This window comes from Pseudophryne corroboree, unplaced genomic scaffold, assembly GCF_028390025.1.
Source record: "Pseudophryne corroboree isolate aPseCor3 unplaced genomic scaffold, aPseCor3.hap2 scaffold_1198, whole genome shotgun sequence".
Lineage (NCBI taxonomy): Eukaryota > Metazoa > Chordata > Amphibia > Anura > Myobatrachidae > Pseudophryne > Pseudophryne corroboree.
In genome coordinates, this window is record NW_026967823.1 from 104,331 (window position 1) to 122,736 (window position 18,406).

General features: G+C 40.2%; 3 non-coding genes and 2 pseudogenes across 3 annotated transcripts; all 5 read right to left on the reverse strand.

Moving 5' to 3' along the window:
• Window positions 1-1,711: 1,711 nt before the first annotated feature.
• On the reverse strand, window positions 1,712-1,874 carry LOC134991074 (U1 spliceosomal RNA). Its single transcript, XR_010195524.1, has one exon. It is a non-coding gene; the product is annotated as a U1 spliceosomal RNA (small nuclear RNA).
• Window positions 1,875-12,442: 10,568 nt separating this feature from the next.
• LOC134991032 (U1 spliceosomal RNA) lies at window positions 12,443-12,621 on the reverse strand (annotated as a pseudogene).
• A 3,402-nt stretch (window positions 12,622-16,023) lies between these two features.
• Window positions 16,024-16,187, reverse strand: LOC134991052 (U1 spliceosomal RNA). Its single transcript, XR_010195502.1, has one exon. It is a non-coding gene; the product is annotated as a U1 spliceosomal RNA (small nuclear RNA).
• Window positions 16,188-16,885: 698 nt separating this feature from the next.
• On the reverse strand, window positions 16,886-17,021 carry LOC134991087 (U1 spliceosomal RNA; annotated as a pseudogene).
• A 152-nt stretch (window positions 17,022-17,173) lies between these two features.
• On the reverse strand, window positions 17,174-17,337 carry LOC134991030 (U1 spliceosomal RNA). Its single transcript, XR_010195484.1, has one exon. It is a non-coding gene; the product is annotated as a U1 spliceosomal RNA (small nuclear RNA).
• Window positions 17,338-18,406: the final 1,069 nt, after the last annotated feature.

Genomic DNA, 18,406 nt, shown 5'->3' on the forward strand with positions numbered 1-18,406 from the left:
AGGGGTTTTCGAAATTTTGACTTGTCTACTTAAAGATCACCAAAATCTGATAACAAGGTCAATTACGTCCCTAGGTGGGATTGAACCACCAACCTTTTGGTTAACAACTGAACACGCTAACTGTTTGTGCCTCAGAGACACTTTGCGAAAGTACATACTGACAAAGGCTAATAAGCATTCATCTAGAACGTTTCCTAGAAAAACTTTAAAAAGTCAATAATCTGGAGAGTTTTTGTAAGATGTTTCTTCCATCAACCAATGAAGAAACACATTGGTACTTTCCCATGATGAGTGAGTGCTTCAGGATCTCTTGCACTTACATGTGCAGCAGAGTACTGTAATGGAAGCATGCTGGGTCCATAACCCAGAGGTAGGCAGATTGAAACTATCCTCTGCTATATGCATTGTTTTTTGTTAATTAAAGTAATCCAAAACTGGGATTGATATTTTTGCTCTTTTATTTTTACTTAAAGTACAATAACTTTTACCATTTTAATTTGTTTTAATAGTATATTGACAGTATTGTTTTCTTTCAAAAATCCACTTAATTTTCTTTACCCTATTATTAAAATGGTAATTGACAAAAACAAACTACATTGTCACCAGAAGAGCAGTACAAAATATACAAGTGATATATTAAAATCATCTTTCCAGCTTTAATTTCAATGATGCCTTGGTGCAACAATTTTGTGAGAAACATCTTCACCCATAAAGAAAGATTTTCTTAATTCCTTACCTGTGTGCTGATTAGATATCACCTTGTTTTCACATTAAACAGACTTCCCCATGTGGAAGCAGCAAGGATGCAGTGACGTTTATGTTTCCTGGTGTCAACCTGTATTATTTCAGTAGACATTGAAATGAGGATGCATCTTGCTTCCTTTCCAATGAAGCAAGTTTAATTCAGTAATAGGTGGATAATCATTCCTACAAAGGTGTTAATCAGAGACTTGGCTTTGTGGACACTTTTCAGAGAGCAAATTTGTTAGCATAAACATAAAATCAGAAAATGAAGAGCTGTTTAATCACTCAATTGGACTTTTCTGCCAGCATAATTTTTTTTCTCTGCAACCCACTGCTAAATTGTGCTTCCTAGCTGTTTTTTATAAAATCACTTAATCAAATCTAACTCTGATTACATCAGAGAAGGCCGGGTACCCTACACCATAAGAGGGGGTTTGAAATTTTGACTTGTCTACTTAAAGATCACCAAAATCTGATAACAAGGTCAATTACGTCCCTGGGTGGGATTGAATCACCAACCTTTAGGTTAATAGCCATACACACTGACTGATTGCGCCACAGCGACACTTTGCAAAAGTACATACTGACAAAGGCTAATAAGCATTCATCTAGAACGTTTCCTAGAAAAACTTTAAAAAGTCAATAATCTGGAGAATTTTTGTAAGAAACACATTGGTACTTTCCCATGATGAGTGAGTGCTTCAGGATCTCTTGCACTTACATGGGCTATTAACCAAAAGGTTCCCACCCAGTGATGTAATTGACCTTGTGATCAGATTTTGGTGATCTTTAAGTAGACAAGTCAAAATTTCAAACCCCCTCTTATGGTGTAGGGTACCTGGCCTTCTCTGACGTAATCAGAGTTAGATTTAATTAAGGTGCGCAAGGACATAGAAGGGAGCGGTTTAAGAAAAGAGAAGTGGAAACAGACAGCAAACTAGGCTGGAGAGAGACCTGAGACAAAGAGATCTGAATTATACGAGAGCCGACCAGGGGAAACACAAATTATGCAGTCAAGTTTCCCACATTTGGGGAAATCGCAGGAGCAGCACACCCAGAGTGCAATGGGTGAGCCTTGCCCTGGGAGAAGCACCTTCATGATCATAGTATCTCACCTGGCAGGTAAGTAGGAGTTGGGCTAGTGCTGGGGAGGGTCGCTGCTCGGGTACGCCCCTGTCAAGTGAAGGAGATCCAACTGAGGCAGCACAAGGGAACTCTCGAAAGAAGAACAAGGCTAGAGGAAGATCTGAGACAAAGAAATCTGACTTTTACCAGAGCTGACCAGAGGAAAGCACAAACACAGTCCCCCACTACCACCAGGAAACATTAACGCCACTGCATCCTTGCTGCTTTCTCATGTGGAAGTCTATTTAATGTGAAAACAAGGTGCTATCTAATTAGCACACAGAAAAGAAAATTAAGTGAATTTTTGAAAGAAAACAATACTGTCAATATACTATTAAAACAAATTAAAATGGTAAAAGTTATTGTACTTTAAGTAAAAATAAAAGAGCAAAAATGTCAATCCCAGTTTTGGATTACTTTAATTAACAAAAAAAATGCATATAGCAGAGGATAGTTTCAATCTGCCTACCTCTGGGTTATGGACCCAGCATGCTTCCATTACAGTACTCTGCTGCACATGTAAGTGCAAGAGATCCTGAAGCACTCACTCATCATGGGAAAGTACCAATGTGTTTCTTCATTGGTTGATGGAAGAAACATCTTACAAAAACTCTCCACATTATTGACTTTTTAAAATGTTTCTAGGAAACGTTCTAGATGAATGCTTATTAGCCTTTTTCAGTATATGCTTTTGCAAAGTGTCGCTGTGGCGCAATCAGTTAGTGTGTAAGGCTATTAACCAAAAAGTTGGTGGTTCAATCCCACCCAGGGACGTAATTGACCTTGTTATCAGATTTTGGTGATCTTTATGTAGACAAGTAAAAATTTCAAACCCCCTCTTATGGTGTAGGGTACCTGGCCTTCTCTGATGTAATCAGAGTTAGATTTGATTCAGTGATTTTATAAAAAACAGCTAGGAAGCACAATTTAGCAGTGGGTTGCAGAGAAAAAGAAATATGCTGGCAAAAAAATCCAATTGAGTGATTAAACAGCTCTTCATTTTCTGGCTTTATTTTTATGCTAACAAATTTGTTCTGTGAAAAGTGTCCACAAAGCCAAGTCTCTGATTAACACCTTTGTAGGGATGGTTTTTCACCTATTACTAAATTAAACTTGCTTCATTGGAAAGGCAGCAAGATGCATCCTCATTTCAATATCTACAGAAATAATACAGGTTGACACCAGGAAACATTAACGCCACTGCAAACTTGCTGCTTTCTCTTGTGGAAGTCTGTTTAATGTGAAAACAAGGTGATATCTAATTAGCACACAGGTAAGGAATTAAGAAAATCTTTATTTAAGGGTGAAGATGTTTCTCACAAAATCGTTGCCCCAATGCATCATTGAAATTCAAGCTGGAAAGATGATTTTAATATATCACTTGTACATTTTGTATTGCTCTTCTGGTGACAATGTAGTTTGTTTTTGTCAATTACCATTTTAATAATCGGGTAAAGAAAATTAATTGGATTTTTGAAAGAAAACAATACTGTCAATATACTATTAAAACAAATTAAAATGGTAAAAGTTATTGTACTTTAAGTAAAAATAAAAGAGCAAAAATATCAATCCCAGTTTTGGATTACTTTAATTAACAAAAAAAAATGCATATAGCAGAGGATAGTTTCAATCTGCCTACCTCTGGGTTATGGACCCAGCATGCTTCCATTACAGTACTCTGCTGCACATGTAAGTGCAAGAGGTCCTGAAGCACTCACTTATCATGGGAAAGTACCAATGTGTTTCTTCATTGGTTGATGGAAGAAACATCTTACAAAAACTCTCCACATTATTGACTTTTTAAAATGTTTCTAGGAAGCGTTCTAGATGAATGCTTATTAGCCTTTGTCAGTATGTAGTTTTGCAAAGTGTCGCTGTGGCGCAATCAGTTAGTGTGTATGGTTATTAACCAAAAGGTTGGTGGTTCAATCCCACCCAGGGACGTAATTGACCTTGTTATCAGATTTTGGTGATCTTTAAGTAGACAAGTCAAAATTTCAAACCCCCTGTTATGGTGTAGGGTACCTGGCCTTCTCTGATGTAATCAGAGTTAGATTTGATTCAGTGATTTTATAAAAACAGCTAGGAAGCACAATTTAGCAGTGGGTTGCAGAGAAAAAGAAATATGCTGGCAAAAAAATCCAATTGAGTGATTAAACAGCTCTTCATTTTCTGGCTTTATTTTTATGCTAACAAATTTGTTCTCTGAAAAGTGTCCACAAAGCCAAGTCTCTGATTAACACCTTTGTAGGGATGGTTTTTCACCTATTACTAAATTAAACTTGCTTCATTGGAAAGGCAGCAAGATGCATCCTCATTTCAATGTCTACTGAAATAATACAGGTTGACACCAGGAAACATTAACGCCACTGCATCCTTGCTGCTTTCGCATGTTGAAGTCTGTTTAATGTGAAAACAAGGTGATATCTAATTAGCACACAGGTAAGGAATTAAGAAAATCTTTATTCAAGGGTGAAGGTGTTTCTCACAAAATCGTTACCCCAATGCATCATTGAAATTCAAGCTGGAAAGATGATTTTAATATATCACTTGTACATTTTGTATTGCTCTTCTGGTGACAATGTAGTTTGTTTTTGTCAATTACCATTTTAATAATAGGGTAAAGAAAATTAAGTGGATTTTTGAAAGAAAACAATACTGTCAATATACTATTAAAACAAATTAAAAAGGTAAAAGTTATTGCACTTTAAGTAAAAATAAAAGAGCAAAAATATCAATCCCAGTTTTGGATTACTTTAATTAACAAAAAAAAATGCATATAGCAGAGGATAGTTTCAATCTGCCTACCTCTGGGTTATGGGCCCAGCATTTTTCCATTGCAGTACTCTGCTGCACATGTAAGTGCAAGAGATCCTGAAGCACTCACTCATCATGGGAAAGTACCAATGTGTTTCTTCGTTGGTTGATGGAAGAAACATCTTACAAAAACTCTCCAGATTATTGACTTTTTAAAGTTTTTCTAGGAAACGTTCTAGATGAATGCTTATTAGCCTTTGTCAGTATGTACGTTTGTAAAGTGTCTCTGTGGCGCAATCTGTTGGTGTGTTTGGTTATTAATCACAGGGTTGGTGGTTCAATCCCACGCAGGGATGTAATTGACCTTGTTATCAGATTTTGGTGATCTTTAAGTAGACAAGTCAAAATTTCAAACCCCCTTCTTATGGTGTAGGGTACCTGGCCTACTCTGATGTAATCAGAGTTAGATTTGAATCAGTGATTTTATAAAAAAAACAGCTAGGAAGCACAATTTAGCAGTGGGTTGCAGAGAAAAAGAAATATGCTGGCAGAAAAATCCAATTGAGTGATTAAACAGCTCTTCATTTTCTGGCTTTATTTTTATGCTAACGAATTTGTTCTCTGAAAAGTGTCCACAAAGCCAAGTATCTGATTAACATATTTGTAGGGATGGTTTTTCACCTATTACTAAATTAAACTTGCTTCATTGGAAAGGCAGCAAGATGCATCCTCATTTCAATATCTACTGAAATAATACAGGTTGACACCAGGAAACATTAACGCCACTGCATCCTTGCTGCTTTCTCATGTGGAAGTCTGTTTAATGTGAAAACAAGGTGATATCTAATTAGCACACAGGTAAGGAATTAAGAAAATCTTTATTTAAGGGTGAAGATGTTTCTCACAAAATCGTTGCCCCAATGCATCATTGAAATTCAAGCTGGAAAGATGATTTTAATATATCACTTGTACATTTTGTATTGCTCTTCTGGTGACAATGTAGTTTGTTTTTGTCAATTACCATTTTAATAATCGGGTAAAGAAAATTAATAGGATTTTTGAAAGAAAACAATACTGTCAATATACTATTAAAACAAATTAAAATGGTAAAAGTTATTGTACTTTAAGTAAAAATAAAAGCTAAAATATCAATCCCAGTTTTGGATTACTTTAATGAACAAAAAAAAAATGCATATAGCAAAGGATAGTTTCAATCTGCCTACCTCTGGGTTATGGGCCCAGCATGCTTCCATTGCAGTACTCTGCTGCACATGTAAGTGCAAGAGATCCTGAAGCACTCACTCATCATGCGAAAGTACCAATGTGTTTCTTCATTGGTTGCTGGAAGAAACATCTTACAAAAACTCTCCAGATTATTGACTTTTTAAAGTTTTTCTAGGAAACGTTCTAGATGAATGCTTATTAGTCTTTGTCAGTATGTACTTTTCGCAAAGTGTCTTTGTGGCGCAATCGGTTAGTGTGTTCAGCTATTAATTAAAAGGTTGGTGGTTCAATCCCATCCAGGGACGTAATTGACCTTGTGATCAGATTTTGGTAATATTTAAGTAGACAAGTCAAAATTGCAAACCCCCTCTTATGGTGTAGGGTACCTGGCCTTCTCTGATGTAATCAGAGTTAGATTTGATTAAGTGATTTTATAAAAAAACAGCTAGGAAGCACAATTTAGCAGTGGGTTGCAGAGAAAAAGAAAAATGCTGGCAGAAAAATCCAATTAAGTGATTAAACAGCTCTTCATTTTCTGGCTTTATTTTTATGATTACAAATTTGTTCTCTGAAAAGTGTCCACAAAGCCAAGTATCTGATTAACATCTTTGTAGGGATGGTTTTTCACCTATTACTAAATTAAACTTGCTTCATTGGAAAGGCAGCAAGATGCATCCTCATTTCAATATCTACGGAAATAATACAGGTTGACACCAGGAAACATTAACGCCACTGCATCTTTGCTGTTTTCTCATGTGGAAGTCTGTTTAATGTGAAAACAAGGTGATATCTAATTAGCACACAGGTAAGGAATTAAGAAAATCTTTATTTAAGGGTGAAGATGTTTCTCACAAAATCGTTGCCCCAATGCATCATTGAAATTCAAGCTGGAAAGATGATTTTAATATATCACTTGTACATTTTGTATTGCTCTTCTGGTGACAATGTAGTTTGTTTTTGTCAATTACCATTTTAATAATCGGGTAAAGAAAATTAAGTGGATTTTTGAAAGAAAACAATACTGTCAATATACTCTTAAAACAAATTAAAATGGTAAAAGTTATTGTACTTTAAGTAAAAATAAAAGAGTAAAAATATCAATCCCAGTTTTGGATTACTTTAATTAACAAAAAAAAATGCATATAGCAGAGGATAGTTTCAATCTGCCTACCTCTGGGTTATGGACCCAGCATGCTTCCATTACAGTACTCTGCTGCACATGTAAGTGCAAGAGGTCCTGAAGCACTCACTTATCATGGGAAAGTACCAATGTGTTTCTTCATTGGTTGATGGAAGAAACATCTTACAAAAACTCTCCACATTATTGACTTTTTAAAATGTTTCTAGGAATCGTTCTAGATGAATGCTTATTAGCCTTTGTCAGTATGTACTTTTGCAAAGTGTAGCTGTGGCGCAATCAGTTAGTGTGTAAGGCTATTAACCAAAAGGTTGGTTGTTCAATCCCACCCAGGGACTTAATTGACCTTGTTATCAGATTTTGGTGATCTTTAAGTAGACAAGTCAAAATTTCAAACCCCCTGTTATGGTGTAGGGTACCTGGCCTTCTCTGATGTAATCAGAGTTAGATTTGATTCAGTGATTTTATAAAAACAGCTAGGAAGCACAATTTGGCAGTGGGTTGCAGAGAAAAAGAAATATGCTGGCAGAAAAATCCAATTGAGTGATTAAACAGCTCTTCATTTTCTGGCTTTATTTTTATACTAACTAATTTGTTCTCTGAAAAGTGTCCACAAAGCCAAGTATCTGATTAACATATTTGTAGGGATGGTTTTTCACCTATTACTAAATTAAACTTGCTTCATTGGAAAGGCAGCAAGATGCATCCTCATTTCAATATCTACTGAAATAATACAGGTTGATACCAGGAAACATTAACGCCACTGCATCCTTGCTGCTTTCTCATGTGGAAGTCTGTTTAATGTGAAAACAAGGTGATATCTAATTAGCACACAGGTAAGGAATTAAGAAAATCTTTATTTAAGGGTGAAGATGTTTCTCACAAAATCGTTGCCCCAATGCATCATTGAAATTCAAGCTGGAAAGATGATTTTAATATATCACTTGTACATTTTGTATTGCTCTTCTGGTGACAATGTAGTTTGTTTTTGTCAATTACCATTTTAATAATAGGGTAAAGAAAATTAAGTGGATTTTTGAAAGAAAACAATACTGTCAATATACTATTAAAACAAATTAAAATGGTAAAAGTTATTGTACTTTAAGTAAAAATAAAAGCTAAAATATCAATCCCAGTTTTGGATTACTTTAATGAACAAAAAAAAAAATTCATATAGCAAAGGATAGTTTCAATCTGCCTACCTCTGGGTTATGGGCCCAGCATGCTTCCATTGCAGTACTCTGCTGCACATGTAAGTGCAAGAGATCCTGAAGCACTCACTCATCATGCGAAAGTACCAATGTGTTTCTTCATTGGTTGCTGGAAGAAACATCTTACAAAAACTCTCCAGATTATTGACTTTTTAAAGTTTTTCTAGGAAACGTTCTAGATGAATGCTTATTAGTCTTTGTCAGTATGTGCTTTTTGCAAAGTGTCTTTGTGGCGCAATCGGTTAGTGTGTTCAGCTATTAATTAAAAGGTTGGTGGTTCAATCCCATCCAGGGACGTAATTGACCTTGTGATCAGATTTTGGTAATATTTAAGTAGACAAGTCAAAATTGCAAACCCCCTCTTATGGTGTAGGGTACCTGGCCTTCTCTGATGTAATCAGAGTTAGATTTGATTAAGTGATTTTATAAAAAAACAGCTAGGAAGCACAATTTAGCAGTGGGTTGCAGAGAAAAAGAAAAATGCTGGCAGAAAAATCCAATTAAGTGATTAAACAGCTCTTCATTTTCTGGCTTTATTTTTATGATTACAAATTTGTTCTCTGAAAAGTGTCCACAAAGCCAAGTATCTGATTAACATCTTTGTAGGGATGGTTTTTCACCTATTACTAAATTAAACTTGCTTCATTGGAAAGGCAGCAAGATGCATCCTCATTTCAATATCTACGGAAATAATACAGGTTGACACCAGGAAACATTAACGCCACTGCATCTTTGCTGTTTTCTCATGTGGAAGTCTGTTTAATGTGAAAACAAGGTGATATCTAATTAGCACACAGGTAAGGAATTAAGAAAATCTTTATTTAAGGGTGAAGATGTTTCTCACAAAATCGTTGCCCCAATGCATCATTGAAATTCAAGCTGGAAAGATGATTTTAATATATCACTTGTACATTTTGTATTGCTCTTCTGGTGACAATGTAGTTTGTTTTTGTCAATTACCATTTTAATAATCGGGTAAAGAAAATTAAGTGGATTTTTGAAAGAAAACAATACTGTCAATATACTCTTAAAACAAATTAAAATGGTAAAAGTTATTGTACTTTAAGTAAAAATAAAAGAGTAAAAATATCAATCCCAGTTTTGGATTACTTTAATTAACAAAAAAAAATGCATATAGCAGAGGATAGTTTCAATCTGCCTACCTCTGGGTTATGGACCCAGCATGCTTCCATTACAGTACTCTGCTGCACATGTAAGTGCAAGAGGTCCTGAAGCACTCACTTATCATGGGAAAGTACCAATGTGTTTCTTCATTGGTTGATGGAAGAAACATCTTACAAAAACTCTCCACATTATTGACTTTTTAAAATGTTTCTAGGAATCGTTCTAGATGAATGCTTATTAGCCTTTGTCAGTATGTACTTTTGCAAAGTGTAGCTGTGGCGCAATCAGTTAGTGTGTAAGGCTATTAACCAAAAGGTTGGTTGTTCAATCCCACCCAGGGACTTAATTGACCTTGTTATCAGATTTTGGTGATCTTTAAGTAGACAAGTCAAAATTTCAAACCCCCTGTTATGGTGTAGGGTACCTGGCCTTCTCTGATGTAATCAGAGTTAGATTTGATTCAGTGATTTTATAAAAACAGCTAGGAAGCACAATTTGGCAGTGGGTTGCAGAGAAAAAGAAATATGCTGGCAGAAAAATCCAATTGAGTGATTAAACAGCTCTTCATTTTCTGGCTTTATTTTTATACTAACTAATTTGTTCTCTGAAAAGTGTCCACAAAGCCAAGTATCTGATTAACATATTTGTAGGGATGGTTTTTCACCTATTACTAAATTAAACTTGCTTCATTGGAAAGGCAGCAAGATGCATCCTCATTTCAATATCTACTGAAATAATACAGGTTGATACCAGGAAACATTAACGCCACTGCATCCTTGCTGCTTTCTCATGTGGAAGTCTGTTTAATGTGAAAACAAGGTGATATCTAATTAGCACACAGGTAAGGAATTAAGAAAATCTTTATTTAAGGGTGAAGATGTTTCTCACAAAATCGTTGCCCCAATGCATCATTGAAATTCAAGCTGGAAAGATGATTTTAATATATCACTTGTACATTTTGTATTGCTCTTCTGGTGACAATGTAGTTTGTTTTTGTCAATTACCATTTTAATAATAGGGTAAAGAAAATTAAGTGGATTTTTGAAAGAAAACAATACTGTCAATATACTATTAAAACAAATTAAAATGGTAAAAGTTATTGTACTTTAAGTAAAAATAAAAGCTAAAATATCAATCCCAGTTTTGGATTACTTTAATGAACAAAAAAAAAAATTCATATAGCAAAGGATAGTTTCAATCTGCCTACCTCTGGGTTATGGGCCCAGCATGCTTCCATTGCAGTACTCTGCTGCACATGTTAGTGCAAGAGATCCTGAAGCACTCACTCATCATGCGAAAGTACCAATGTGTTTCTTCATTGGTTGCTGGAAGAAACATCTTACAAAAACTCTCCAGATTATTGACTTTTTAAAGTTTTTCTAGGAAACGTTCTAGATGAATGCTTATTAGTCTTTGTCAGTATGTGCTTTTTGCAAAGTGTCGCTGTGGCGCAATCAGTTAGTGTGTAAGGCTGTTAACCAAAAGGTTGGTGGTTCAATCCCACCCAGGGACTTAATTGACCTTGTTATCAGATTTTGGTGATATTTAAGTAGACAAGTCAAAATTGCAAACCCCCTCTTATGGTATCGGGTACCTGGCCTTCTCTGATGTAATCAGAGTTAGATTTGATTAAGTGATTTTATAAAAAAACAGCTAGGAAGCACAATTTAGCAGTGGGTTGCAGAGAAAAAGAAAAATGCTGGCAGAAAAATCCAATTGAGTGATTAAACAGCTCTTCATTTTCTGGCTTTATTTTTATGATTACAAATTTGTTCTCTGAAAAGTGTCCACAAAGCCAAGTATCTGATTAACATCTTTGTAGGGATGGTTTTTCACCTATTACTAAATTAAACTTGCTTCATTGGAAAGGCAGCAAGATGCATCCTCATTTCAATATCTACGGAAATAATACAGGTTGACACCAGGAAACATTAACGCCACTGCATCTTTGCTGTTTTCTCATGTGGAAGTCTGTTTAATGTGAAAACAAGGTGATATCTAATTAGCACACAGGTAAGGAATTAAGAAAATCTTTATTTAAGGGTGAAGATGTTTCTCACAAAATCGTTGCCCCAATGCATCATTGAAATTCAAGCTGGAAAGATGATTTTAATATATCACTTGTACATTTTGTATTGCTCTTCTGGTGACAATGTAGTTTGTTTTTGTCAATTACCATTTTAATAATCGGGTAAAGAAAATTAATTGGATTTTTGAAAGAAAACAATACTGTCAATATACTATTAAAACAAATTAAAATGGTAAAAGTTATTGTACTTTAAGTAAAAATAAAAGAGCAAAAATATCAATCCCAGTTTTGGATTACTTTAATTAACAAAAAAAAAATGCATATAGCAGAGGATAGTTTCAATCTGCCTACCTCTGGGTTATGGACCCAGCATGCTTCCATTACAGTACTCTGCTGCACATGTAAGTGCAAAAGATCCTGAAGCACTCACTCATCATGGGAAAGTACCAATGTGTTTCTTCATTGGTTGATGGAAGAAACATCTTACAAAAACTCTCCACATTATTGACTTTTTAAAATGTTTCTAGGAATCGTTCTAGATGAATGCTTATTAGCCTTTGTCAGTATGTACTTCTGCAAAGTGTCGCTGTGGCGCAATCAGTTAGTGTGTAAGGCTGTTAACCAAAAGGTTGGTGGTTCAATCCCACCCAGGGACTTAATTGACCTTGTTATCAGATTTTGGTGATCTTTAAGTAGACAAGTCAAAATTTCAAACCCCCTGTTATGGTGTAGGGTACCTGGCCTTCTCTGATGTAATCAGAGTTAGATTTGATTCAGTGATTTTATAAAAACAGCTAGGAAGCACAATTTAGCAGTGGGTTGCAGAGAAAAAGAAATATGCTGGCAGAAAAATCCAATTGAGTGATTAAACAGCTCTTCATTTTCTGGCTTTATTTTTATGCTAACAAATTTGTGCTCTGAAAAGTGTCCACAAAGCCAAGTATCTGATTAACACCTTTGTAGGGATGGTTTTTCACCTATTATTAAATTAAACTTGCTTCATTGGAAAGGCAGCAAGTGATGTCATCCAAGCAGTGGGTCAAAGTTGGCTTCAAACCTCGTCTGCTTATGAAAAGAGAAAAGGGGTATGCAGGGCATGGCGGCCTTTTGCGGTGCTTGGATGACCCCTAGTTCGCATTAAATAATGCAGTCGAGTTTCCCACATTTGGGGAAATCACAGGGGTCAGCATACCCAGAATGCAATGAATGAACCGCACCCTGGGAGAACAGTCTTCATGACCATGGTATCTCCTATGCAAAATAAGTATGATTTGGGATAGGGCTGGGGAGGGCCGCTGCTCAGGCACATCTCTGTCAAGTAAAGGAGATTCAACTGAGGCAGCACAAGGGAACTCTCATCTGGGGACAACAACTGCAGGGAGAACACATATTTTCAGATGAACATGGGAGGGCAGAAGGCTGCCTAATACTGAAGCACCCTCAAACAACAAACCAAATGCAACAACTAGTGCAAGTATTCCTGGGGGAAGGCCTGCAGCAGATGGATTTGCATATGGCGATGTCATCCAAGCAGTGGGTCAAAGTTGGCTTCAACCCTCGTCTGCATATGAAAAGAGAAAAGGGGCGTGCAGGGCATGGCGGCCTTTTGCGGCACTTGGATGACCCCTAGTTCGCATTAAACACCTCCACCCTCCGTCGGTGTGGGGCTCATGGTGGCTATGCCCCAGCCCCTGAAGGATTCAAGCTGATTTCTTGCAGCAGCTGGGCACTGTAACAGCTCCAGAGCTGCTCTGTAAGGCAAGTAAAAGGGTGTGGGCCCTGCAGCACTACCTGTAGTTTGCATTGTGCATTGGAAGGCACAAAGTAAGCAGACGGGAGGAGAAGTCAGGATAGTGCACAAGGGTATAGACGGGAGGGGCTCAAGAAAAAAGAAGTGGAAACAGACAGCAAACTAGGCTTCCAATGCACAATGCAAACTACAGGTAGTGCTGCAGGGCCCACACCCTTTTACTTGCCTTACAGAGCAGCTCTGGAGCTGTTTAATCACTCAATTGGATTTTTCTGCCAGCATAATTTTTCTCTTACGTCCTAGAGGATGCTGGGGACTCCGTAAGGACCATGGGGGATAGACGGGCTCCGCAGGAGACATGGGCACTTTAAGAAAGACTTTAGATCTGGGTGTGCACTGGCTCCTCCCTTTATGCCCCTCCTCCAGACCTCAGTTTACTACTGTGCCCAGAGGAGACTGGGTGCTTTTCAGGGAGCTCTCCTGAGTTTCCTGACAGAAAGTATATTTGTTAGATTTTTTTATTTTCAGGGAGCCTGCTGGCAACAGACTCCCTGCATCGAGGGGCGGAGGGGAGAGATGCACACCTACTTCTGTGAGTTGATAGGCTCTGCTTCTTAGGCTACTGTACAGCATTAGCTCCAGAGGGATCGGTACGCAGGTCTCACCCTCGCCGTCCGTCCCAGAGCCGCGCCGCCGTCCCCCTCGCAGAGCCGGAAGATAGAAGCCGGGTGAGTATGAGAAGAAAAGAAGACTTCAGAGGCGGCGGAAGACTTCATGATCTTCACTGAGGTAACGCACAGCAGTAAAGCTGTGCTCCATTGCTCCAATACACCTCACACACGGCAGTCAGTGTAAGGGTGAAGGGCGCAGGGGGGACGCCCTGGGCAGCAATATAGACCACTCTTTGGCAAAATAAATATATATGCAGCTAGGCACTGTATATATATATATAAGAGCCCCCGCCATTTTTTTACTATATTTGAGCGGGACAGAAGCCCATCGCTGAGGGGGTGGGGCTTCTCCCTCAGCACTCACCAGCGCCATTTTCTCCACAGCACCGCTGAGGGGAAGCTCCACGGACTCTCCCCTGCTTATACCACGGTAGAAAGAGGGTCTTAAAGAAGAGGGGGGCACATAATTAGGCGCATATATATATGGAAATACAGCGCTACTGGGTAAACATAAAATTATTGTGTTTTTTTCCTGGGTCATATAGCGCTGGGGTGTGTGCTGGCATACTCTCTCTCTCTGTCTCTCCAAAGGGCCTTGTTGGGGAACTGTCCTCAGATAAGAGGATTCCCTGAGTGTATGGTGTGTCGGTACACGTGTGTCGACATGTCTGAGGTAGAAGGCTCTCCTAGAGAGGAGCAGGAGCAAATTAATGTGGTGTCTCCATCGACAACGCCGACACCTGACTGGATGGATATGTGGAATGTTTTAAGTGCTAATGTAAACTTATTACACAAGAGATTAGACAAAGCTGAAGCTAGGGAACAGTCAGGGAGTCAACCCATGCCTGTCCCTATGTCGCAGGGACCTTCGGGGTCTCAAAAGCGCCCACTATCCCAAATAGTTGACACAGATACCGACATAGTGTCGACTACGATGATGCAAAGTTACAGCCAAAATTGGCTAAATGTATTCGATATATGATTATTGCAATAAAAGATGTTTTGCACATCACAGAGTCCCCTGTCCCTGACACGAGGGTACACATGTATAAGGGAAAGAAACCTGAGATAACCTTTCCCCCCTCACATGAGTTGAACGAATTATGTGAAAAAGCTTGGGAATCTCCAGACAAAAAGCTGCAGATTCCCAAAAGGATTCTTATGGCGTATCCTTTCCCGCCAATGGACAGGATACGGTGGGAATCCTCCCCTAGGGTGGATAAAGCATTGACACGCTTATCCAAAAAGGTAGCGCTGCCATCCCAGGATACGGCTACCATCAGGGACCCTGCTGACCGCAAGCAGGAGGTTACCCTAAAGTCCATTTACACACATTCTGGTACCTTACTCAGACCGGTAATTGCGTCGGCCGGGGTTGTAGCGCAGTGGCAGCATGGACAGATACCTTATCAGCAGAGATTGAGACCCTAGATAAGGATGCTATGTTATTGACCATAGGGCATATAAAAGATGCTGTCCTATATATGAGAGATGCTCAAAGTGACATTAGTCTACTGGGTTCTAGAATAAACGCTATGTCGATTTCTGCTAGACGAGTCCTATGGACCCGGCAATGGACAGGTGATGCCGACTCAAAAAGGCATATGGAGGTTTTACCTTACAGGGGTGAGGAATTGTTTGGGGAAGGTCTCTCGGACCTAGTCTCCACAGCTACAGCTGGTAAATCAAATTTTTTGCCTTATATTCCCTCACAGCCTAAGAAAGCACCACATTATCAAATGCAGTCCTTTCGATCACAGAGAAACAAGAAAGTACGAGGTGCGTCCTTTCTTGCCAGAGGTAAGGGCAGAGGGAAGAAGCTGCACAACACAGCTAGTTCCCAGGAACAGAAGTCCTCCCCGGCCTCTACAAAATCCACCGCATGACGCTGGGGCTCCGCTAAAGGAGTCCGCCCAGTTGGGGGCACGTCTTCGAGTTTTCAGCCACATCTGGGTTCATTCGCAGGTGGATCCCTAGGCAATAGAAATTGTTTCTCAGGGTTACAAGCTGAAATTCGAAGAGGTGCCTCCTCGCCGGTTTTTCAAATCGGCCCTACCATCTTCTCCCCAGGAAAGGGAGATAGTGTTAAATGCAATTCACAAATTGTATCTTCAACATATGCCGCTGTTCGGGCACCCCCCTGTCAAGTGAAAGAGATCCAACTGAGGCAGCACAAGGGAACTCTCGAAAGAAGAACAAGGCTAGAGGAAGATCTGAGACAAAGAAATCAGACTTTTTCCAGAGCTGACCAGAGGAAAGCACAAACACAGTCCCCCACTACCACAAATAATGCAGTCGAGTTTCCCACATTTGGGGAAATCACAGGGGTCAGCATACCCAGAATGCAATGAATGAACCTCACCCTGGGAGAAAAATCTTCATGACCATGGTATCGCCTATGCAAAATAAGTATGATTTGGGATAGGGCTGGGGAGGGCCGCTGCTCAGGCACATCTCTGTCAAGTAAAGGAGATTCAACTGAGGCAGCACAAGGGAACTCTCATCTGGGGACAACAACTGCAGGGAGAACACATATTTTCAGATGAACATGTGAGGGCAGAAGGCTGCCTAATGCTGAAGCACCCCCAAACAACAAACCAAATGCAACAACTAGTGCAAGCATTCCTGGGGGAAGGCCTGCAGCAGATGGATTTGCATGTGGTGATGTCATCCAAGCAGTGGGTCAAAGTTGGCTTCAACCCTCGTCTGCATATGAAAAGAGAAAAGGGGCGTGCAGGGCATGGCGGCCTTTTGCAGCGCTTGGATGACCCCTAGTTCGCATTACACACCTCCACCCTCCTTCGGTGTGGGGCTCATGTTGGCTATGCCCCAGCCCCTGAAGCATTCAAGCTGATTTCTTGCAGCAGCTGGGCACTGTAACTGCTCCAGAGCTACTCTGTAAGGCAAGTAAAAGAGTGTGGGCCCTGCAGCACTACCTGTAGTTCGCATTGTGCGTTGGAAGGCACGAAGTAAGCAGACGGGAGAAGTCAGGATAGTGCGCAAGGGCATAGAAGGGAGCGGCTCAAGAAAAGAGAAGTGGAAACAGACAGCAAACTAGGCTGTAGAGAGACCTGAGACAAAGAGATCTGAATTATACGAGAGCCGACGAGGGGAAACACAAATTATGCAGTCAAGTTTCCCACATTTGGGGAAATCGCAGGAGCAGCACACCCAGAGTGCAATGGTTGAGCCTTGCCCTGGGAGAAGCACCTTCATGATCATAGTATCTCACCTGGCAGGTAAGTAGGAGTTGGGCTAGAGCTGGGGAGGGTCGCTGCTCGGGTTCCCCCCTGTGAAGTGAAGGAGATCCAACTGAGGCAGCACCAGGGAACTCTCGAAAGAAGAACAAGGCTAGAGGAAGATCTGAGACAAAGAAATCTGACTTTTACCAGAGCTGACCAGAGGAAAGCACAAACACAGTCCCCCACTACCACAAATAATGCAGTCGAGTTTCCCACATTTGGGAAAATCACAGGGGTCAGCATACCCAGAATGCAATGAATGAACCTCACCCTGGGAGAACAATCTTCATGACCATGGTATCTCCTATGCAAAATAAGTATGATTTGGGATAGGGCTGGTGAGGGCCGCTGCTCAGGCACATCTCTGTCAAGTAAAGGAGATTCAACTGAGGCAGCACAAGGGAACTCTCATCTGGGGACAACAACTGCAGGGAGACCACATCTTTTCAGATGAACATGGGAGGGCGGAAGGCTGCCTAATACTGAAGCACCATCAAATATCAAACCATATGCAACAACTAGTACAAGCACTCCTGGGGGAAGGTCTGCAGCAGACGGATTTGCATACGGTGATGTTATCCAAGCAGTGGGCCAAAGTTGACTGGAACCCTCATCTGCATATGAAAAGAGAAAAGGGGTATGCAGGGCATGGCGGCCTTTTGCAGTGCTTGGATGACCCCTAGTTCGCATTAAACACCCCCACCCTCCTTTGGTGTGGGGCTCATGTTGGCCATGCCCCATCCCCTGAAGCATTCAAGCTGATTTCTTGCAGCAGCTGGGCACTGTAACAGCTCCAGAGCTGTTCTGTAAGGCAAGAAAAAGGGTGTGGGCCCTGCAGCACCACCTGTTGTTCGCATTGTGCGTTGGAAGGCACAAATTAAGCAGACGGGAGGAGAAGTCAGGATAGTGCGCAAGGGCATACTTTTCTCTTAGTCCGGGGGCAAGGCTTCAAAATGGGGTCTGCAACGGAGGAGACACAGGGGGCGTGGTCACAGCAGCTTTTCTCTACAGCCTGCACCAGCAGGAGCCTACACCATTTTTTATGATCACGCTGAACTGCAGTGCGACTGCAATTACAGCATGGTCAAGAAGGGAGGCGTCATGCTGGGTGGCCATGCCCTGTCACTGTGCAGGAGCCAGCACAGCTCACACACTAGTCCCCGGGTGCAGCCCCCAACCCCCGGGACACCCGGAGCAACAAAATGTAGATTCAGGCCACCAGGCCACGCCCCTACCTATGAAACCATGCCTCCTTTTTACCATTGCGCTGTTTATCTGCGCGCACTGCATTACAATCTCCCTCGCCACCTCTCTGGGTGTCACCAGTGATAGTGACACCTCTGCCATGCTTGTAGCAGCTGGTCCTAAGATCTACGCCTCAAGCCCTGAG